The sequence below is a fragment of the Cryptomeria japonica genome, chromosome 3 (genome assembly GCF_030272615.1).
Source record: "Cryptomeria japonica chromosome 3, Sugi_1.0, whole genome shotgun sequence".
Lineage (NCBI taxonomy): Eukaryota > Viridiplantae > Streptophyta > Pinopsida > Cupressales > Cupressaceae > Cryptomeria > Cryptomeria japonica.
In genome coordinates, this window is record NC_081407.1 from 749,510,047 (window position 1) to 749,535,730 (window position 25,684).

A 25,684-nucleotide genomic window follows, 5' to 3' on the forward strand; every position below is an offset into this window, starting at 1 on the left:
TCCTACGCTTTTACATCCAAGAAATTTCCAGTGTCGGCAGGTAGTATCTTGACCCAAACAAAAGTCTACTCTGGTCAAGATATTGAGTGTTCTCACACGCTAAAGAAATGTATGGAAAATCAGCATGCAATTTTTCTCAGACTGTTTACCTTGTGGGTGAAGATTCAATGAATGCCAATGAAAACAGATTAAAGTAGATTATGTTTAGTATTATATTACTTTTTTTAACAATTAAATGACTAATATACGTTTGAGATAAGAAATATTTTAACACATTACATTCCACCAATTGTTGGCATTTAGAAAATTTTTCCATCTAATTATTTTGTCCCTTTTATATTATTTTAATATACATTCAAATTATTCTTTTTACATTTATTAAAAGTTATTTTAATCTATTTACTAAAAATGATTTTTTTTTTTTTTTTAATATATACGACTTTAAATAAATTTTATTAACATTTTCAAGTCATTACATTACATGCTTGCCATTATACACCATGAAATAAAATTAATCTTACAGTCAAGACTATATAGAGTCTGTAACTAAATAAACTTTGCTCAACCAAGAAATTAAATATTTATTCGAATCTATGTTTAGTTGAAATAGAAGTGTCCTAACTAACATTATTGAAAATAACTAATCATTATATTAAATGGAAAACATTAACTAACTTTTCATTTAAATATCATAAAGTAGGTCAAGAGAACCAGAGGGAGAGATTTAGCTTTTCAATACCCAACAAAATCAACTGCATAAAGGGGAGGAGATTATCATCAAGGGCTTTTCTACTCAACCATGGATAAAAGTCCCCACGCCACTTCCTACTGGAAGGGCCCAACCCATCATGCGGAAAGCAGATACAAGATGGAACAATGCCAATGAGCCTTTGAGCCTGGTGTTTAGAATGTATACTAGATAAGCAGACATTTCTACTTAATTCTAAGGAGGTAGACTAATAGCCATCCTTCCACTTTACTGAACAGTTTAGGACATATTTCTAAGTCCAATATTAACAAAATACATTGAAGCAGTTTAATACAAGAGACAAACTGCCCTAATCTATAATGTTAAAGTAAAACATGCAACACCACAAGACTACAGAGGTTTTAGTCTCCACTAAATCAATCAATTAACCACAAAGAAACACAGACATTTGTCCAAGTTTGGGACAGAATGTAAAGTTTTCCGAATCATATTATGGCTTATTATGCTGAGATAATCTGTATCTGTTCCTTCTATTGTAGACTAAACAGTTCAACAACATTCCAAGGCTAATAGCATAATAACAATTTCAATGCAATCGAGCACAATCTCTTTTAGATTCATAAACATTAATGATAAGAACAAATAACAGAACTATGACTAATAGACCAAGGCATTTTCTGTTGCTTGAACAAAAGACAATTTTTGAATCTGGCACAAATCTTCCATGACAAGATCACCGTCTCAACTTCTTCCAAAACACAAATGTCCTTGTAGAACTATCCACCGCTTCTTCAATCGAAACAACTTAAAGATGATACGATAGCCATGATGCAAGCGTTCGATAGTATCACTAAACAAAACGACCACAACATTAATTTCTATCCCTTGTATTACCACCAAAATTAATCTTTGTGCTAAATAGAGTAACATTAATATGATATTTCCCTAAACAGAAAAACAATACCCTTGGCATCCATCGATGCCAAATTAATACCAACTCATTTACAACGTAGTGCATAAAAGCAACAACATCTTGTTCAATGCATAGCAATTACAACAAACTCGACCATCGAGTTGGTGGCCACTACGTCCCCTATCAGTGGCCTCCAAACAAGAAGCTCAAAGAAATGCAAAAATAAACATCCATAACATTTCATTCAAACGTATACTAGTATCCATACTTGTACCTTAGACCATGTATGTTTGTGGGTACTAATATACTCATAATTAGAAACCACAAAGTTGAGAAGAATTGTAATGCGCTATATATATATATATATATATATATCTGCATGTATGTATATATATCTGTATATATGCATGTATGTATACACATGTGTGTATGTATTTACATATGTATATATAAATATACAGATACATATACATATACATATACATATGCACTAACACATGTTTACTCCTCTCAAAAAACAATTAAAATGGAACACATGAACAAAGTATAATAATAAGATCAAAGAGAGAGAAATATCAGTAAAAAATAATTATAATGAGGAATAGAGTTGGACATAGGATAACCAATAACTTGACGACATGAGGGTGACAACTGACTTAGGGTTAACATTGGTAGGGTTATTTGGAGCTTACTTCACCATGGCCAAGATGTTCAAGATGTTTTTCCAATTAATAAGACACATTGGCTTTTCTTATTTCTATTAGCTACAATCCTCTCCTTGAAGATACTCTCCCTCCCTCTGAGGGTAGTGTGCCTCTTGCATCCACTTGGTCACATGAATGGAAATTTGTTAGACAAGTCATAACCATCAGTAACTTAACATATGAAACTTCATTTAATTATCTTATCTATACAATCCTTTTTTCTTTAATACTTTTTATATCCATATGAGAAAAGCATATATTTAACCTATTTATCCAAAAAAAATGATATAACTGTAGCGTCGTAAATTGTACGCACTCGCTAGGGTGGTACAATTTCACACCTAGTTTAGCACCCGCCTTAGTGCATGTTACATTCTGCATTGCATTTCTCCTTAAGCACTTAATTAATCAAATTCATTAGGTCTAAGGTCTCAATTCATCATTCTCTACATCATAAAGTTGGGCCCTTTCACTAAAGCGCGCCCTTCGCATTTTATTTCTCCAATACACTACTTAATCAAAACCCTAATTCAATCCTATTTCGAACTTGGGGGCTTAGTTTCGGGGTCTAAACATCTCGAAATCACCTGTAACTTCGGGATTCTCTCTAAAATCATCATATCCGACGGCCTTGAAAATTTGGTGAAAAGATGTCGGGACCATGGCGCTCGTGCACATGGTTCCGGACATTTTTCCCGAAATTTTGGGAGCACGATCCAATCATAAAATAAAGCTTAACCCCAAGAAATTGGCAGGATATTCAATCTCTAGGTCGGCCAAAATATGAATTTACGACCTAGGGTTTCATACATAAAAGCTCTCTTTCCTCATTTGAAAGGATCTGATTTTTGTTTCCAGGAACTTCGTAGGCAGCGAAAGAGCAGATCTTTGAGGACTTCAACAACATTCAATTTCATTCTATCAAGCATCTATCAAATTCATTCATCCACTTAGGGCTTGGAAGACATTGAAGAACAATAGGAGATTACCGACTGAAGATTGGCTTGTACTCCTCCCTTGAGGGTTGGGTATGATTTCGTATTGTTTTCATGTCTTTGCATAAGCTTTGATACATCATTTATTCATGCTTTAGATCACATTGCATCTTGATTTAGAGCATTTACATTATCATTTACAAGCAATTAGGGTTTACTTTCTAGGTTGCTCTAGTTTGCTTTCTTGCATTTTTGGACCTTGCACACACACTAGGTCTGCACACACAATACATTTTACAAAACAACTTGGCTATTCGTGGAGGTGGAAATCACCGAAGCGGGCATTTGACTAAGGCAAAACCCTATATAGCCGCCCCTTCCCCTTTTCAGATATTATTGCAGGTTTCGGGATTCGGACGACGCCGCGGGATACAGATCCGGAGAGAGAAGGCTGAGACAGAACCCTGTGTGAAATTGCAGATCAGAAGACTGGGACAGGGGCGCTGGGCGCCCTGGTCCCTGGGACAGAGGCGCTGGGCACCCTGGTCCTCCGGATAGACAGCTCTCCGATAACTTTTCGACAGTGTTTCAGGGTGCAGAACAGTGGTTTCCGGTGCCGTTTTCAGGACAGTGGCGCCCGCGCTCCCGTCTCGAATAGTTTCAGTCTGATTTTGACTCCGGGTACATATATACAGTCTTATTTCATCCTTGTACTTACAGCTATTTATTGCTTGATCTCAATTCTACAATCTTGTTATTAGTTCATACTTGCATTTTGAGGTTAGGGTTTGAACTTGTATCATTTTAGCTTTCAATTTCAACAAGGGAATAGAAATCCTAATAGATATCTCGTGGCTCTCTCTTTCACCAAAAGAAGTATCCAATTGTGCGATATCTCTAGGCTCTTTCGTATTCCGCAATGTGTGTCAAAAGGTAGGATTAGGATACATTGACCTAGTCTCACTTTTTCCTCTACACATTTTGGTGAACCCGACGTGAACCTATTATTGCTTCCTCTTGCATTGCATTTGTTAGATTTAGATCTAGAGTTAGTGTGTTTTTCATTTCATTTTCATTAAAAAGGAAAAAGAAAAAAAGAAAAAAAAAAGAGTGTGTTTCTTTGCATTGTGTGTTTAAATTTTATGCAATCTTTTCAAAATGTCAGATTTTTATTTGCAAAATGTTCATGCTTTTGATGATTATTATGAGTATAGCCAAGACGAATTAGATGAAGCTTTAGATGATTTTTTAAACCCTAAGAATGCTAAACCTTCATTTTACCAAAAACTCATAAACCTTATTACTATGCCATTTAGTTGTGATGAGAAAGATAAGTCGAATGATTCCTCTCAAGGATACATTCCTATCCACTCTTCCCCTGAATCTAGTAACATGGTTGTTTTCAATAATCCCCTCTATGAGGAGATGTCTCCTTTTGAATCAAAAGACAAACCTTTTAACCGATATGATCAGGCTTTGTTGGATGATGCTCTTGATGACTTTGTGGCTTTGTCGAAACCTATAAACAAAAACAAGACCTCTAAGTTGGTTAACATGATAAATTTGAATAAGCCTCTCTTTGAAGTCCAAGGATCTTATCCTTCTCCCACCTTTGAAATTCCTAAATCACCTCTCCTTACTGTCCAAGGAAGGTATGATCATGATTCCTTTCGTACCCTGAATAAACCAATCATCACCGTACAAGGAAGAAAACCTATAAGTCCTTACAATTATGCTAAGCAAATAACTAGAGAGAGTTATCATGCGGTTGCCCATACTTATCATACAAGAAATAATAAGCAACCTAATCCTCCTCCTGTTATTCCAGTGTCCCTTCCTAATCCTCAACCAATTCTTCCTCAAGCTCCTCGTATTTCGCAAGTTATGGGTAAGGAATATGATCTCATAGAACAGCTTAAAACTACCCCTGCCAAAATATCCCTTTGGGATTTGATTCAAACTTCTTCCGCTCATCATGGAATGTTACAGGATGCCTTGAAAGATTTGAATGTTCCTCCACCGAATACATCTAGTAATATAGCATCTTTTGTTAACTCCGTGATGAATCCTAAAGCTCAAATTGTGTTTACCCAAGATGAGTTGCCTACTAATGAAATTCAACAACAATATGATCCCTTGATGATTGTGGTTGTCATGAAAGATACTGCTATAAGATGAACATTAGTAGATAATGGCTCTAGCCTTAATGTGTGTAGCATTAATCTATTGCATAAGATGAATGTGGATATATCTCTTATCGAGCCTGACTCTCGTCCCATTCGTGGCTTTGACAATGTGGCTAAAACTTCATTGGGTATCATCACCTTACCTCTCACAGTGGGACCTGTTACTTTGTCTACTCCTATTCATGTTATGCCGGGAAATTTAACATACAACTTGTTATTAGGGAGGCCTTGGATTCACAGCATGCAAGCTGTCCCCTCTACATTGCATAGACAAGTTAAATTCGTTTATAACAATAAGACATATACATTGATAGGAGATACTAATTTTCAAGCGTGTCTACAAACATCTAATTCCAAAGGAGATTCTTCTAATCCATCCTCGTCTAGTGATGACTCTTTAAACAAGAAACCTATCGATGAGTCTTCGCTTTCCGATGATCAAAATCCTTTGGATGAATCTGGAACTCTTGAAGAAGATCTTTCTCGGCTTGACACTACACATAAAAAGAATTTTGATCCTGAGAAGGTTCTCGCAGAAGATGATTGGGGATCTCTTGATTTTAACCCTACCTTTGTAGGTGAATATAAGATTCCTTCTAGAGAGCTTAAAGTTGAAAAGAAGGAAGAAGCTGAAAATCACAAAGTTGAAAAGAAAGAAGAAACTAAAAATCAATCAACCCTGCCTGAAGCTATGAGTAATAACTTTGTGGCCGTTTCTTAGACTTCTTCTCCTCACGTCTATAATTATGAAGAGTTTGATTCTTTGTCTTATGAAAAACCACCTTCCCTTCCTGAAATGGCTGGTCGTTATGGTTGTGGTTTTCGCATTTTTGCTAAGCATGGGTATCATGGAAAAGGTTGTGGTGCTAACGAACAAGGGATAAGCGTTCCTCTAGAGACTAATTTTCAACATTATGCCTTTGGACTTGGCTATAATCCCTGCAGACGTACTAAAGCCTCTAAAAGACCATGCATTAGTGTTAATGCTATCTCTACATCTTTATCAATACAACACCCTGAGTATATTGATGAGAAATCTTCGGGTGATTGTGCTCTAGATATCTTCCCTACCGACGATGCTTTAGCTGAGATCTTGGGAGCCTATGACACTCTTCCTCGTTATCATCACAATAGGGGACTCCCTTATTGTTTGAACACTGAAGCCTATTTTGGAAAAGAGATTGATAACAATAAGATTGTGAAAGAATTCCCTCAGTTAAAGGATACTCCTCAACAAAGTAATCTTCTCATAAGTGACACCACTGATGTTAAGATGGATCCTTGCAACAAAGAAAAAGTTATTAAAATTGGAAAATGTTTGGATGAAGAGGAACAGAAACAATATGAAGAATTATTGCATGAATTCCCTGAGATCTTTGCTTGGACATATTCTGACATGCCTGGTATTGATCCTAAGATTGTTACTCATAATATTGTCTTAGTTCCTGATGCTAAGCCCGTGAAAAAAAAGATTTGAAAAATGAATCCTAAGGTGGCTCTGCTTGTTAAGACTGAGATTGAAAAACTATTGGAGGCTGGATTTATCCGCCCTATTGACTATTCCCCATGGATTTCAAACATTGTCGCTGTGGCTAAACTAGACAACAAAATAAGAATGTGTACTGATTTTCGGGATTTAAATAAAGCTTCTTTAAAAGATGATTTCCCTCTTCCAAACATTGACATGATAGTTGATTCTATGGCAGGACATGCCTTGTTATCCTTCATGGATGGTTTTTCAGGCTACAATCAAATTTTCATTAACCCTCAAGATCAATTCAAAACTACTTTCACCACTCCTTGGGGTACATTTTGTTGGATAATGATGCCTTTTGGAATTAAAAACGCCAGTGCAACTTATCAACGAGTGATGACCCTTATCTTTCATGATTATATGCATAAGATTTTAGAGGATTACGTTGATGATATCTTAGCTAAATCCTTTCTTTGCACGGATCATATTAAAGTCCTTCGCCAAATCTTTGAAAGAATTCGTAAATATCACATGCGCTTGAATCCCCGAAAATGTGTTTTTGGTGTGGATAGTGGAAAACTATTAGGATTCATAGTTTCACATCGTGGGATTGAGGTGGACACTAAGAAAATAGATGCTATCGTTAACATGCCACCTCCTCAGAATGTCTCTCAGCTTAAAAGCTTACAAGGAAAAATTCAAGCTATTCGTAGGTTTGTGTCTCAACTTGCGGATCATACCTTTCCTTTTACTCAACTTCTTAAAAAGGATATCACTTTTCAATGGAATGCGGATTGTCAACAAGCATTTGAAGATTTAAAAGTGTATTTGGCTAGTCCTCCTATCCTTCAACCTGCCGAACCATCTAAGCCCTTTCTCCTGTATATAGCTGCTTCTTCTCATGCTCTCGCAGCATTGTTAGCTCAACATGATAAAGATGGTAAGGAATGTCCGGTTTATTACATAAGTCGAACCTTACTCGATTATGAGACCCGATATTCTGCGATAGAAAGACAATGCTTGGCCGTGGTGTTTACGACTCAGAAATTGAGACATTATCTTCTAAATTCAGAAGTCCACGTCATGGTTAAGTTTGATCCTTTGAAGCATCTTTTCTCTAAAACTGATTTATCGGGACGCCTAGCTAAGTGGGTTATGATGTTAACTGAATTTGACCTTAAATTTGTTTCACAAAGAGCAATTAAAGGACAAGCGTTGACCGATCACTTCGTTGAGGCCCCTTCGCCTTTTTCCTTCCCTAACCCTGAGTCCTTTCCTGATGACTTCATTCTTTCTATAGAGAAAGATGAAACTTGGGAGTTATACTTTGATGGCTCTAAGTGTCGTACGGGATCGGGGGCAGGTGTTGTTCTAGTTTCTCCTACAAAGAAACCTATTCCCTTATCATATCATCTAAATTTCCTGTGTACCAATAAAATTGCTGAGTATGAGGCTCTTATAGCGGGAATAAAAGAAGCCTTAGCTCTTAATATAAAACACATACATATCTATGGAGATTCGCAATTAATTATAAGACAAGTAACAGGAATGTATCAAGCAAAACAAGACAAATTATCACAATATAAAAACCTTGCTATCTCTTTATTACAAAATTTCGATTCTTATACCATGGAACCCGTTCCTCGAAAAGATAATCGACATGCGGATGCAATGGCATGTGTGGCTTCTTTAGTATCTTTAGAAGACCCTATGGTCGATCTTAATTTCGTTATTCACAATCTTATTTCTCCAGCTATTGAAGACGATTCTATCTTAGTAACATGTTGTGACTTTGTAGACTCAGATGAATGGTATTCGCATATTGTAAGATATTTGACCGATGGTACCTTTCCTGATTCTGCTAATAGGAACACTAGGGCTAGAATCCGCAAGCTGTCTGCTAGATATATCATCCTTTCTAATGTCCTTTATCGAAGGGGTTATGATGGTCTTCTCCTTCGTTGTCTTAACAAGTCGGAAATCCCTATTGCCCTTGAAGAGGCACATTCGGGTGCCTGTGGGGGGCACTTTGGGGGCAAATCCCTGGTTCATAGGTTGCTTCGTATGGGATACTATTGGCAAACTATGCAGAAGGATTCCTTTTCGTTTGTTAAGAAATGTCATCAATGTCAACAACACAATAACCTGATTCATGCTCCTGCCCAAGAACTCCGCTCTCAAGTAGCTTCTTGGCCCTTCTCCGCATGGGGTTTGGATCTTATTGGAAAAATCTCTCCTCTTTCATCTCAAGGACACACCTTCATTATAACCGCAACAGATTACTTTACGAAGTGGGTAGAGGCTATTCCCCTTCGCTCCACTACTGCTGAAGTGATTTGTCAATTTCTTCTAGAAAACATTATTTCTCGATTTGGGATACCTTCCACTATTATCTCAGATAATGGAACATCGTTTAAGAACAAGGACGTGAAGAAATTCCTCGAGAAGTATCATATCAAACATCGATTTGCTACACCATATTATCCTCAGTCAAATGGTCAAGCCGAATCATCCAATAAGATAATTGAGCAAATTCTTCGTAAAACCGTAAATAAGCATGGTAAGGATTGGAGTAACCAGCTAATTTATGCTCTTTGGGCCTACCAAACGAGTGTATGAATTGCTACGGGAACTACTCCTTATAATCTTGTTTATGGTGCTGACGCTATTATGCCCTTAGAGTTAGAAATTCCATCACTTAGGGTTTCTCTTAAAGGTATAGTAGATGATGACTCTTATAGAGAACAATGACTTCAACAGCTTGAGATGCTTGATGAACAGCGTATAAACGCTCTTGAGCATATTCAAGCGTATCACAAAATTCTACAGTGAAGCTATAATGATAAGGTTATTCAACGTTCCTTCTCAGTAGGTGATTTAGTCCTTTATGAGAATCAGCGCAATGTGAATGCCTTGCCGGCCGAAAAGGGAAAATTTAGTCCTAATTGGCTTGGACCATATATCGTCATTGAGGATTATGGATCAGGTGCTTACAAAATAGCGGATGTAGACGGTACGCCTCTTAAAGAACCTATCAATGCTATGCACTTGCGTAGATATTATGCTTAATTCTTCATTTCTTATCCATCTTCTTTTCAATTCTTCAACATTGGATAATATGTTAGTGTTTCTTAATTAAAGCAAAATAGAATTAAATGTTATGATGTTTAATCTATATTGCTTCATTCCTGACAAGCGTTCCTTCTTACTTTATAGTTTGTCTTGAATTCATTTATGAAAGATTTACATTTTCATTATGCTAGCATATTATACAGTGTCTTTATGTGTTAAGGAGAATCGTATCATGTTGTGTTTAAGTTCAAAATTAAATCACATTAGTTATATGATTCTTAGACTTAATGCATATTTCTTCCTTATCATCAATGTTGTACTTGATTAAATATTTTAATTAAGTCACACATGTATCAATTTAATCATGGAGCATTGAGAAATCAATCACATGGAAATTAAATTCTGAACATACATGTACATTTACCAAATGTATTAGATTTAATCAAAACAAAATATACATTGTTTTAGGCATTAAAGATAACACATTTGAGACAAAAGAGAAGCATGTATATATACATATATATGTGTGAATCGTATACAAACATAGGTCACTGTATATCCAAAATGTGATCTCTCTCCTACATCATACAATCATCTCCTATCCCTAGGGCTAGTGGCTGGAGAGTGTCGACTGGATGCTCCTTCCTGATCTGGCCGTGAAGGTGCACCCATGGATGTGTAGCGTGATACAGATCGTGAGTGACTCCAAGAGGAACTCCTACGATCCCTATCCATAAGGATCGCACGATAGGTGGTAGCCTCGGTCTGGGCCGCTACTAGATCTCGCCGCACCTGCTGGAGGTCCTCTGATAGGACTCTCTCTCTCTGCCGCGCCTGATGGAGATCCTCTGATAAGACTCTCTCTCTCTGTCGCGCCTGCTGGAGGTCCTCTGATAGGACTCTCTCTCTCTCCCTCCATATATTTACCTATAATCGGAATGGGAAAAACAAATCCTCATGCCGACCCGCGTTCCCCTGAGGCCTCTAGGCAATCTATGAGGAACTAGGGATCTGTGCTATCATGGAGATGTCTGTCATTGCCTGCTGAATCAAGGAACGCCATTCCTGCACATTAGCTATGGCAGTAGAACAGATTTTTGTTAGTACCATTCTATATCATCAAAGCATCAATCAATCAATATAAACCTACTATACCTAGATCTCCCTCGCGCCAGTAGGGATCATGATATGGTAGCATCTGTGACTGGTAACTACTAGGCTCCCCTCGCTCGAATACTCTATCCACAATGGGTGTAGGCTGGACGGTACTGGTGACAGGTCTCCGTATCGCCTCATGTTCCCCCTGTTGGGGAATAAGAGGTGGATCCAGAGCTATGGTATCATCTCCTAAATGGTGGGGAGCTGCATCCGACTCCTCCTCATCATCTCTATCATCCTCCTCATCTTCCTCGCCCTCATCCGCATCATCACTTGCATCCTCCTTGTCCTCCTCTCTATCTGTATTCTCCTCCTCCTCCTCCTCGTCACTGGGCTGATCGCCTATAGGTGGATCAGGATCTCCCACCTCCTCATGACCCTCTCCCTCCTCTGGCTCCTCTGACTTGGATCCCTCGTCCTCGTCTCGGTCTGCATGTCTCCATGGGCTTGGATAGCCTGTCGGATGATCTGGTGGAAAGATATGACCCGGATATGATCTCATGAACCATGAAACATATCTGCGCTGTGCTCCAGGCTCTGCAGAATAATCAGTGACTACATCTTGATCTGATCCCTCTAAGTCTGTTGTCTCGATATCATCCACCGTCGGTCTCGCTACTGCTCCAGGTCTAGGAAGGACCCGTGAGTGTCGAGTATAGATGGGCACATCGGCTGGAACACACTACTCTAGTCCGAACTGCCTCCGTACTCGGTCAAAGTAGAAAGGGACTATGATGTGTGCATATCGTCCTCGTAGTAGGCGGTTCCTCTGTAGACATGCTAACTGTCTCTCCATACCATCCCATCTGTGCATCAACAGGTAGGGTCTCCACACTATCATCTCGGCTGTCAGTCTATCAAAACTCACTCTCCAATACAACAAATCTCCAAATCTCCACTCGCTGGTAAGTGGATAAGCGAACACCCTAGGTCGCTCGCTCGCTATACTCAGTGGAAAGCCGACGGGCCTGGTGCATGTGAAGTGCTCTAAAATCCACAACTGCAGAAGTGTGCATGTCATCAAACTACAACCTTGTCCGAATACATACTCCTTAAGGTCGTGATAGAGATGTGCAAGCATACTCCGACCCCACGCATACACTCTCCTATGTCTCTCCATCGCTCTGATACACCATGTGAGGCCCCCATGCATGTGTGTCCCTCGCCCATTAGGGCAGACGGCTAGTGCTATGATGGCTATCATAAGGCGTCTCAGAAGTGGTATCTCCCCTGTAGGATGTAAGAGCCAGCTGACCATGATGCGACCTCTAGTCTCGCTCAGCATGACTCTCCCTATGCAGTACACCTGCTCTCTCTGATGATCCTCCGCTGACCGATCGGTTGCGTATGTAACTGTCGCTCCTCTGATAGGAAGACGTAGTATACGGTACACATCCTCGAGTGTGACCGTCAGCTCTCCTACTGGAAGGTGAAAGGTACATGTGTCAGGATCCCATTGCTCCATCAGTGCCATCAGCATCGCAGGATGAAATCGAATGGCCGACATAAGAATCACGTACCACAATCCCACTATCGATAGGGTGTCTCTCTCTGACTGAGTCAGCCGTGGAATCTGATCTTGCAAAGTGTGAAGAATATGCCCCGCTGTATGCTCTCTGATGTACGGGAGACCCTGCAAGACAAAAACATGACCATAATCAGTACTCAATCATCGAAATCGCAAATGCAAACTGTCGCACATTGTATGCTCGCCTTGTAACCCCTCGCCAGGCCCTGATTGGGGACCATGGCACCCTGATGGGGACCATGGCGCCCTGAGGGGACCATGGTGCCCTGTCAGGGACCATGGTGCCCTATAGGGACCATGGCACCCCTATCAGGGACCATGGCGCCCTGGGGAGACCAGGGCGCCCCTCAAGGACCATGGCACCCTAGGTGGGCCCCAGTCGGCGTTCAAGGTCCGCATTCGATCATGAAAAAGTCAAACATGCGAGAAATCAAAAGTCAAACATTCAGTCAACTCACCTCGTCCAGTGGCTCGTCGTCGATCATGGCCTGGTGCAGGATCTCGATCCTCGTGGGATGCTCCGGTCGTCGTGAAGGCATGGTGATGACTAGGTGGGCTTCGCTGCACTGAATAGTATCCTGAAATCGACAAAGTGACGAATACAAGTGTCACTTTCGAAGTATATACTCTCGTTTGTTTATTCTTACTTCTTGAAACCCTAATTTCTCTTCTATCATTCATTTTATCATAACTTGAGTTTGGGAGATGCGATTTTCAAGCCGTTTGTTGCGTTGGAATTGTATTTTCCTTCTCCTACTCTCGGGATGTTCCAAAAAGTTCTCTGATGAAGCCTATTTAGTGAACACCCCTCATCAATACGCTATTACACAATTTGTCGCAAGTAAACATGCTACCCTGTTTCACCTCCCTAAATAAGCAAGTCGAAACAGGGGGGGGCATATAGCTACTCACAAATTTCATCACTTTCCTTAGTAAGCATTAGGTGATTTTGTGATCTAACGTTTGTTTTGTAGGGTGCGGTTCCTAACTGTGTACTGCAGATACCACTGGGGGCTTCGTCCGACAACTTATGATATATCATTTTTCAAATAATGTTTACTTTTCTGTACTTTAGCTTGCATATGCACGTAGTACTCATATGACCGCTAAAGTGGGGGCTAAATGTAGCGTCGTAAATTGTACGCACTCGCTAGGGTGGTACAATTTCACACCTAGTTTAGCACCCGCCTTAGTGCATGTTACATTCTGCATTGCATTTCTCCTTAAGCACTTAATTAATCAAATTAATTAGGTCTAAGGTCTCATTTCATCATTCTCTACATCATAAAGTTGGGCCCTTTCACTAAAGCGTGCCCTTCGCATTTTATTTCTCCAATACACTACTTAATCAAAACCCTAATTCAGTCCTATTTCGAACTTGGGGGCTTGGTTTCGGGGTCTAAACATCTTGAAATAACCTGTAACTTCAGGATTCTCTATAAAATTATCATATCTGATGGCCCTGAAAATTTGGTGAAAAGATGTCAGGACCATGGCGCTCGTGCACATGGTCCCGGACATTTTTCCCGAAATTTTGGGAGCACGATCCAATCATAAAATAAAGCTTAACCCCAAGAAATTGGCAGGATATTCAATCTCTAGGTCGACCAAAATACGAATTTACGACCTAGGGTTTCATACATAAAAGCTCTCTTTCCTCATTTGAAAGGATCCGATTTTTGTTTCCAGGAACTTCATAGGCAGCGAAAGAGCAGATTTTTGAGGACTTCAACAACATTCAACATCATTCTATCAAGCATCTATCAAATTCATTCATCCACTTAGGGCTTGGAAGACATTGAAGAACAATAGGAGATTACCGACTGAAGATTGGCTTGTACTCCTCCCTTGAGGGTTGGGTATGATTTCGTATTGTTTTCATGTCTTTGCATAAGCTTTGATACATCATTTATTCATGCTTTAGATCACATTGCATCTTGATTTAGAGCATTTACATTATCATTTACAAGCAATTAGGGTTTACTTTCTAGGTTGCTCTAGTTTGCTTTCTTGCATTTTTGGACCTTGCACACACACTAGGTCTGCACACACAATACATTTTACAAAACAACTTGGCTATTCATGGAGGTGGAAATCACCGAAGTGGGGGTTTGACTAAGGCAAAACCCTATATAGCCACCCCTTCCCCTTTTCAGATATTATTGCAGGTTTCGAGATTCGGACGACGCCGCGGGATACAGATCCGAAGAGAGAAGGCTGAGACAGAACCCTGTGTGAAATTGCAGATCAGAAGACTGGGATAGGGGCGCTGGGCGCCCTGGTCCCTGGGACAGAGGCGCTGGGCGCCCTAGTCCTCCGGACAGACAGCTCTCCGACAACTTTTCGACAGTGTTTCAGGGTGCAAAACAGTGGTTTCCGGTGCCGTTTTCAGGACAGTGGTGCCCGCGCTCCCGTCCCGAACAGTTTCAGTCCGATTTTGACCCTGGGTACATATCTGCATTCTTATTTCATCCTTGTACTTATAGCTATTTATTGCTTGATCTCAATTCTGCAATCTTGTTATTAGTTCATACTTGCATTTTGAGGTTAGGGTTTGAACTTGTATCGTTTTAGCTTTCAATTTCAACAAGGGAATAGAAATCCTAATAGATATCCTGTGGCTCTCTCTTTCACCAAAATAAGTAGCCAATTGTGTGATATCTCTAGGCTCTTTCGTATTCCGCAATGTGTGTCAAAAGGTAGGATTAGGATACATTGACCTAGTCTCGCTTTTTCCTCTACACAATAACATTATTCATAATTTCTAAAATTGGAAAGGTGGGATGTAACATGTCCCCCCAATGTGAAACATCATCCTTCATGATTATTAGTTTAATTTAGAATACCTCCCAAAACCATGTTCATATTCCATAAAGAAAAATTTCAATTGTTGAAGGATAGATGAGGAAACTTCTAAGGTATTTCTTCATAGTCTTGCCATGTTGCGGTATATTGTGCATATTGGTCTCACTAGACCTTAGATTGTGGCACCACATGGTTACATAGGTTCAACTTATGCACCTTGAGTATTCTGAGTGGTTCAATCATTACCACTCTTAGATCCTTCACTTGCAAGGAATTATGATCAATCGTGCGTTCAAAATTTGTCACATATTTCGTAAGATAGGAAACATGAAAAAAATTATGCAATCGGGCAAGAGATGGTGGTAGAGAAAGTTTGTATGCCTCTGGGTTAATGACTTCCAAAATTTCAAATGGTCCAACATAACTAAGGGCTAAATTTGAATCTTTTCCTTGAACTTGATAGAACTTTTATGTGCTGTAGCTCTAAGGAGAACCTTCTCCCCAATCACAAATTGTCTTAGGTTCAATCTACATCGGTGTAACTCTTCTCTTGATCATTAGCCTCTGTTAATCTTTGCTTAATTATCTTCACCCGATCTTCCATTTCTTTAAGCATTTGTAGTCCAAGGGTGATTCTATTCTCCAACCTATCACACCTAATGGGGGTTACATATTTTCTTCCACATAGTGCTTCAAAAGGTGTCATCTTTATGGTAGATTGATATGATTTATTATAAGAAAATTCTACTAGAGGGAGGTACTCTTCCCATTTGTACTACTGATCCATGCAATACATTGTCCAGAGGTCTTCTAAAACCCGGTTTACTCTTTTTGTTTGGTCATCGACTTCTGGATGATATTCTAAACTGATGTTTAGTTGTGTTCCCAATGCTAAAAATAATGTTTGCCAAAATTTGGATGTCACTAGAATCCTTGTCGAAAATGACCTTCTTTGGTATTCCATTTAGTTGAAAAAATTTTGAACAAAGTTTTGAGCAATAATATATTCTCCATTAGTTATATTTCTAGGTATAAAATGTGTTACCTTAGTAAGCCTGTCAACTACCACATGAATCACAATGTGCATGTTTCTTGTCATGGGTAAACCTTGCATAAAATCAATATTGATAATCTCCCACTTCGAAACGGGTAGACATGGGGTTGCAGTAGTCTTACTAGATGCTAATCTTCCATTTTTACTTTCTAACAGTAAAAAAGAACCTGCTATAAATCTTGCTACATCCTTCTTCAGTCCCTTCCAAAAATACAATGGTTTAACATCTTCTAACATCTTTTTCATACTAGAACATCTCGATTATGGTGTCGAATGTACCTCTTTCCATATTAGTTTCCTTAATTTTGGAAGGTTGAGTATGTGGATGCTTCTTTGATATCTTAACAAACCATCTCGTTCCATGTTGTATCCTTCATATCGAGGGTCTTGGAAATCGCATTGTAAGGCTTCTTGTACCTACTTGTAAAATTCATCCCCTTCCAAATTTTGTAGCACCTAAGTTTTTTGATCCATATTTATGGTTTTCATAGTTAGAAAATGCCTCCGTCGAATTAATGCATCAACCATTCTATTTTCCTTCACCTTGATATAATTTATTTCAAAATCATAGTCAAATATTAACTCCAGCCATCTTCCTTTTCTAACTTTCAAATATGGTTGAGCAAATATGTATTTTAGTCGTTGATGATCAAACTAGAGTTCAAAGGGTTTTCCGCTAAGGTAATGACACCACATTTGTAGAGCTTGCACTATTGCTGATAGCTCCAAATTGTATGGTGCATAGTTCTTCTTATATAATTATTTATCTTCCTAGACTCGTATGTAATCACCCAACCATTCTGCATGAGAACCCCTCCTAAGCCTTCACCTGACGTGTTTGCAACTACCACAAAATGACCTTTAGGATTTGGTACCTTTAATATGAGTGTAGTGGTCATTCTCTATTTAATTTTTTCAAATGCCTTCTAACACTTTTCTATCCACTCAAATCTCTTTCCTTTCTATTGGAGGGAGGTGATAAGATACACTATTGTGGAAAAATTCATTACCAATTTCCTATAATACCTAGATAATCCCATGAAACTCCTCACCTCTTGCACATTTTTAGGCACTATACATTATACAATAGCCTTTATCTTAATCGAGTCCACAACTATTCCTTCTCCTAAGATTATACATCCTAAGTACTGTACTTCCTTTTGGAAATAGGTGCACTTGGATAGTTTTCCATGTAATTTATACTCTCGAAGGTTTTGTATAAATATTCACAATTATTGCTGGTGTTCCACTTTAGTTCTTGAGTAGATCAGGATATCATCTAGGAATACTAACACAAACTTGTCCAAGCAATTCTTAAGCACACTCTTCATTAGGTTCATGAAAACTATAGGAGAATTTCTGAGTCCGAAGGGTAAGACCATAATCTCATAGTGTCCATACCTAGTTCTAAATTATATTTTATGTATATCTTCCTCCTCCAATCACAATTGATGATAACCTTATCATAAGTCTATCTTTGATAATACAACGATACTCTACAAATGATTAATTAGATAATCTATTTTGGGAAGTCAATACTTAATTATGATGGTGAGTTTATTGAGCATTTGATAATCTATGCATAATCACAGAGTCCCATCTTTCTTCTTAACAAAAATTATAGGAGCTCCCCATTGTGATACACTTGGCTATTTGAATTAATCTCTTCCCAATGAGTTCTTGTAATTGTTATTTTAACTCGATCAACTCTATTGTCGTCATTCGATAGGGAAACTTGTATACTAGTTCAACTCCAAGCACCAATTCTATGGAGAAGTTGAGCACTCTCTTAAGTGGTAATCTAGGCCACTCCTTTGAAAAATGTCTTGGAAATCCAACAAATAAGGATATCTTTTTATGAAGGTCTCTACATTCTTGTCTTCTTTTCTTGTCCTCTTATCGCTATAATTGGTCATCTCATACTACATCAAATCATCCTGGTATATAGACAAGCTCCAAGCTCCTGGACCTCATCCATCTTGACAGGAAACCACTAGCAGCCCTTCCTTTTGCATTGTTTGGTTTGCATAGAATATATTTGTTGCACCTAAACCCATGTTGGATTCCTTGAAAACTTACCTGATTTCCTAAATTATCATTTTACTCCACTTTCTTGGTGAAAAAGTCCACAACTGCCTTATGTTTCCTCAACCAATCCATTCCTCAAATTATGTCATAACACCCTAAGGGAGCCACATAAAGATTTTATTTGGTCACTAATCCTGGGAACTCAACCATACCTTCAAACTTATATTTCTCTACCCAATCTCTCATCTAGTTAGCATATTCTAGGATCTATTTATTAGTGATGAAACTAGTTCTTTTAGGAAATCTATTAAGAGGTTTAGAAAAAATAAAATATTCTATAGCATCTTTCTATTAACACCATGATGGGGTTACCATAAAGCTTACCTAGCACTTCAACAAGGGTTATTTTGTTGGAATCAGAGATCATTGAGAGGGGGTGTTGAATCAGTGATCTACTTGTTAATAATTTTTTTGACTTAACTCCTAAAGCATACACATAAAACTAAAATGTAGAAACATAAAACAATCAACCACAAGATCCTAACATTGCAATTTTTATGTGGAAACCCAAATGGGAAAAAACATGGTGGGATTTGAACCCACATTATTATTCTACTATGGCAAGTAGAAAATCAATATTACAATATGGAGAATGCATAGGCATTCAGGCACACTACCTAGAGGTCACTGCTGAATTACAATGAGGGATACAACCTCAGAGGGCTCACTACCTTACTGATTAATTACAATAATGAATTAAAATAAAAGAACTCCAAAATAGCATCTACAATGCCTGGATGAGTTTCGGTTAAATGCCAAATACACTGACTAGATCATCTCTATTGTTCTACTTTGTTCTACCCTTTTCTCTATCTTGGTCAGCTACCAGATCAACATTGCACATGTGAAACTGTGCTACAAAGGATTCTCAATCACTACTTACTCACATACAATCATACCATACACCCAAAATATCTTCCACACTGATCTTATACATTCGTAATCACAAAATAGATCATTTATCAAGTCATCATGTTAATGTAGCATGTAGACATATGTCAGTCTAACCAGATCACTAGAGATAATGCATATCACCAAAAAAATCATAAAATGATATCTCTATGTTGAGTCAATCATCCTATACACGATTCATGACATCGTAATCACCAGAAAGCTTGTGGACCAAAATTGCTCCGATCAACCTGAAATACTGGTTAGCTGACTACTGGTTGACATCCTCTTCCAGAAATCAAGATCTGTGATTATTAGATAGGAATCTCATGAAGAGTTGCCATCAATGAAAAACCTAAACCAATAATCAAGCATAAAAAACCACCGAATGAGTGTGAATTACCAACAGATTTGATATTTTGCTTGCGTGTTGTCCACTACTACATGGATCATCTACTGAAAAGTTGTATGTTGGGGTGGTAATGACTTACATTGTTGTTGGTCACTTTGACCCTTTGTTGTTCATTGATTTGCATAGTAATCTCATCCACAGGCATAGCATCCACCATGGGGTCCTCGTTTTTTGGTGGCCATGTTGCCATGATCACCTTCTTTTCAATTGTTATTATTAAACCCTTTTCAGTCTCTCTTATGATCAGGTTTGTTTTATTTGAAATTGTTTTCCTTAAAATGCAAGGAGGGTTGGTTCCAATTTAACTTTTTATGGTTCTTATCACAAAAGGTATCATCCCTTTTAACCCTTTTCTCCTATCTCACTACTTTTTCATACACCTACCCCAGAGTTCTGGGTGCAAGAACATCTATTCCTTCACCTATTATATGGTTGAGTCCCATGATGAACTTCTTGACTAGGTAGTTCTCCTCATGATGAACAAGGGGCATGTACTTCATCAACCTATTATTTTTTTCCAAATATTCATTAACTAACAACTCCCCTTTCTTGAGGTCCTAAACATCTTGCAATTTCTGATCATAGTACATTTGTGGAAGCCATCTTTACCTAAAATCTCTTACAAAATTTTCCCATGAAACTTTATTATTTTAAGTCCCATTTAAGCCTTTTTACTCTCCCACCAAGTGGTAGCCTCTCTTGAGAGTTGATAAGCACCCTGGGTTGTTTCGAAGTTATCGGAGTGATTTCAAATTTTGAAATATTTCTCCAACTAAGTAAGCCATGCCTCAGTGGAATCCCCAGATTTAGATCAGTCAAACTTAGGGGGTTTTATTTTCTTCATATCATTGGACAGATGAGCAACTAGTTGGTTCTTCTTGGTATTGAAGTCTAGCTTTTCCGTGTGTTCTTCATGATGATGAGTAGTTCTAGATTGAGTTTGAAATTCTTCATCTCTAGATTTCCATTGACTCCCAAACTTCCTTTTGAGGTCATCTAACCTAGATTCAATTTTGTTCACAATTTCCAATAGTTTCGTCATCATGGCCATCTTAGTGTCTCTTGATTCTTCCCTATTGTTTTTAGATTGATACATGTCCTATCAGTTTCCTCATTAAGTGAATTATTTATTGTTTATTAGTTTCCTTATATTTTAAAATTTAATCTAACATAACAAGAGTATATCCAATATCAGGTGAATACAATCAAAATTTTAGCTTTCTTTGTTAATTCAAAATAATTTACATCTCGTTTTTTTAGAAAAAAATTCTTAACTCTCAATAAAAGTCACTATCACTTCCTATGATAGGTTCTTCTTGATCACTAAACTTCGAGTAAGGTACAAGTCTATATCCAAGGGTTTGGTAACCAACTTTTCATAGTCCTGGTCTGGGTTTCCTTGTTTCAATAGCTTTTCTAACATAAGTTGGGTTTCGATTCCAAATTTCTTCAGAATGGCTACCTTTATTGTTGCCTTATTGGTTGCATTCATTCTCTTGTTTTCTCTAGAAAGCCACTTAAGTGCCTCTACCAAAGTATCCATAACAAGGGGATAGAGGAATAGGTGTAGTCATGCTTTAACTAGATTTTCCAAAGTTTGGTATACATATGGTGTCAGACTTTCTTCTGATGTGTTTATCAGATCCACATCATGTAAAACATGATGGATGGGTTTTAGTTTTCTATCTAGGTTCGGATGATGAGCCCAAGGTTCAATATCAGCCTTGGTAGCTCTGATACTATATGTAATAATAAACTAATCTAAAAATGAAAAACTAAATAAAATTTTCTAAACTAAGAAATTAAATACTTATTGTAATCCATGTTTAGCTGAAAATGAACTGTAGTAACTAACATAACTGAAGATAACTAACCATTATATTAAATAGAAAATATTAATGAAGAGAGAGAGAGAGAGAGAGAGAGAGAGAGAGAGAGAGAGAGAGAGAGAGAGAGAGAGAGAGAGAGAGAGAGAGAGAGAGAGAGAGAGAGAGAGAGAGAGAGAGTACATATTTTTATCTTTTTGATGTCCAAGAAAATCAACAATACAAAGGGGAGGGAGAGCATCATCAAGGGCTTTTCTATCCAACCATGGACCGAAGTCCCTTGCACTACTTCCTACTAGAAGGATTTGATCCATCACAAGGAAATTAGATACACGATGGAACAATACCAATGAGCCTTTGATCTTGGTGTTTAGAATCTACACATACTAACCAGCCATACACTAAAGGTACCTCCTAACTTGTATGAATCCGTCGTGTAGTGGTGTATCTAACTCTTATGCACTGAGAGATGCATGCAATTTATAGTGCTACCTTGGCCAAGATTTTCATACAAAGCATGTTGAGTGTGGTCCTTGTTCACCAAACTTATTCGGCTTACTATGAAAGGATGCTTACTCACATCAACATTTGGAATACAATTGACCCATCAAGGTTCATTCCAAAAGGTAACGGATATAGTAGATCAAGAGACACTCCTATGTACTTCTAAGAAGGTAAACTAATAACCATCCTTCTATGTTATAGAATAGTTTAAGGAATATTTCCATGTCAGGTCTTAGCAAAATATATTGAAGTAGTCTAATACAGAAAACATACCACTCTTACCTATAATATTAAAGTAAAACATGCAAAATCACAAGACTACAAAATTCGATCTAGAAAAAAAGGTTTGGGTCTCCATTAAAATAGTCAATTAACTGCGAAGAAACACATACATTTGTCCAATTCTATTCTGGACTAAACAATTCATCAACATTCCAAGCCTAAGAACAGAATAAAAATTTCAATGCAATCTAGCATGATATTTTTTCGATTTATAAACATTAAAGATAGGAGAAAATAATGGATCTATGAATAACAGAGCAAGGCATTTTCTCTAGCCTGAAGAAAAGACAATTTCTGAATCTGCCACCGATTTTCCACGACAAGATCACCCTCTCGTCTTCTTCCAAAACACAATGTCCTCATAGAACTATCCACTGCTTCTTTAATCAGAACAACTTAAAGATGATACGACAAGAACGATTCAAGGGTTCAGTAGTATCGCCAAAAAAATGACCATAACATTAACTTCTAGATCCCCTGTATTGCCACTAAAAGCAATCTTCGTCCTCAACAAAGTAGCATTACTAAAATCTTTCCCTAAACAAAAAATAACAATCCTCTTGGCATCCAGTAATACCAAATTAATCGCAATTCATTTACGACATGGTACGTAAAAGTGCCAACTTCTCGGTCAACATAGAAATTATAAGAAACTTAGCCACCGAGTTGGTGGTTAGTACATCCATCTTTGATGGCCTCTAAACAAGAAGCTCAAAGCAATGCAAAGACAAACATCCATAACATTATCCATACTCATGAATTGCACATGTACATGTGTGGGCACTAATATCCTCAAAAGTAATAAACCCACAAAGTTGAGAAGAAATATAATTTTGTCTGTCTTTGTGTGTGTGGGGGCATATTAATATCTTTATAAGTAATAAACCCACAAAGTTGAGAAGAAATATAATTTTATGTGTGTGTGAGTGAGACAATAATTAAAATAAAAGACATGAAAAAAGTATGATACTAACATCAAAAAGAGAGAAACATCAATAATAAATAATCATAATAAGGAATAGACTGAGACATAGGAGTGTGTGTGTGTGTGTGTGGGCACTAATATCCTCATAAGTAATAAATCCACAAAGTTGAGAAGAAATATAATTTTGTGTGTGTGTGTGCGTGAGACAATAATTAAAATAAAAGACATGAAAAAAGTATGATACTAACATCAAAGAGAGAGAAACATCAATAATAAATAATCATAATAAGGAATAGACTGAGACATAGGATAACCAATAACTTGATAGCACGAGGGTGACAACTGACTCAAGGTTAACATTAATATGTTGATTTGGGCCTTACTTTACCATGCCCAAGATGTTCAAGATGTTTGTTTGATTAATCAGACCCAAGACTAATTGTCTTTGCTTATTTCTAGTATATGCAATCCTCTCCTTGATGATACTCTCCCTCCCTCTGAGGTACTGTGAATCCTACATCCACTTGGTCACATGAAAGAAAATTGGTTAGACAATGGAAACTTCATTTAATTAACTTATCTATTCAATCCTTTTCCTTTCAATACTTTTTACATCCAAATGAGAAAAACATATATTTAACTTGTTTATCCAAACAAGGACATTATATTATTCATAATTTCCAAAATTAGAAAGGTGGGATGTAACATTGTCTTTGAGTTTTTTATTTAGTTAAAAATTATTTTAATTTATTATATAATATTTATTATAGTTATTTTGTTCATTCAAATGAGATACCCTGGGAGGGCTACACATGTTAGGTTTTTCAATGTCATCTCTAGGACCATAATTGTCTACAAAATATTTTATGTGATCTACACATGTAATAGATTTTCTTGAAAATAACATCATAAATTAGCATGCAACATGAATAAAATCTTTGAGATATGATTGACTAGTAGGAAATATTTTTGAAATTCTAAAATTCCAATGTGTAGAAATACTATGAATGAAAAGAAGCAATGTAAAGTGAAAGAAACCATTGTCCAACACATGGTTTTGATAAATGTAAGTAAAAAGAAATGAAATTATATTTGAAATAGCAAACAAATAAAATTTAGTAAGTGTCATTATGAATTCCCAAAATCATACTTGGAAACACAAGTAAAAAATAATATGATCCACAAGTCAAATTTAGAAAAATATATTAGGGTTTTTATGAATTTATCCTCTAAATTTATGTTTTTAATTGGAAATATAATCTATGAGTAAAAATTTGAAAATTAAAATTCATAAAATGATATTTCAGAACACAAATCATAAATTAGCATGAAAGATGTCAGGTTCACCAAAATGAAATGGTGTAATTTGGAATTAGGGCAAATGAAGATAATAAAACCAATAATAATACAAATTAACCAAAGCAACATTTGTGGAAAGAGGGGTGAACCTAATAGATCTAGTGTCAATCTAAATAAGGAAAGGTTGAAACTTTGAATAGATTCAGTTGTTGTTAGGGTTTCCTCTCTCCAAAGTGGAAATTGATTGATGATTGTAAATGAAGGCAAAATGAGGGATGAATTCAAGTAAATTAACAAACATAGAATGCTATAGATGTCCCACAGAGTCACAAATCGAGATCTAGCCAAGAGAAGACGTTCAAAACCTATTCCTAGATATCTGGCATGATTTTTAAGGACTAGATTGTACATATTTGCCCTGGTCGTCCAAATTTTACTCTATCAAAAGCTAAACTTGTTCGTCACTATTGATTCTATTAGAATTACCAAGTATAACTCCTACACTTATTTTTGCACTTAGAAAGAGAGAGAAAGATGTTGTGGATATGGATTTTCCTAAGTTAAACCCCTATTTAGGAATTAACCTTGAAAATAATAATGCAAATACTAAAATAAGTGCTCAGGGGTTTTAGCTCAAATCTGTAATTGTTGATAGAAGGATCGATGATACAATTCTATTTGAATGTAATTACAAATGTTGAATGTAATGGCATGAAAAACAGATGAACATGAAAAACCCTAATCACACACACATGTTTGCATGAAGATTGGGGTAGCTTTTCTCCATAATGCTTCAATGATAAAATGCAACCTTGAATGTCTAAAGATGTTTGATAATGAATGCCTCATGGATGCACAAATATCATGTATAGGTTTTCCTAGGTAAATTATCGATTAAGCTAACCTCCAATAGTCATGT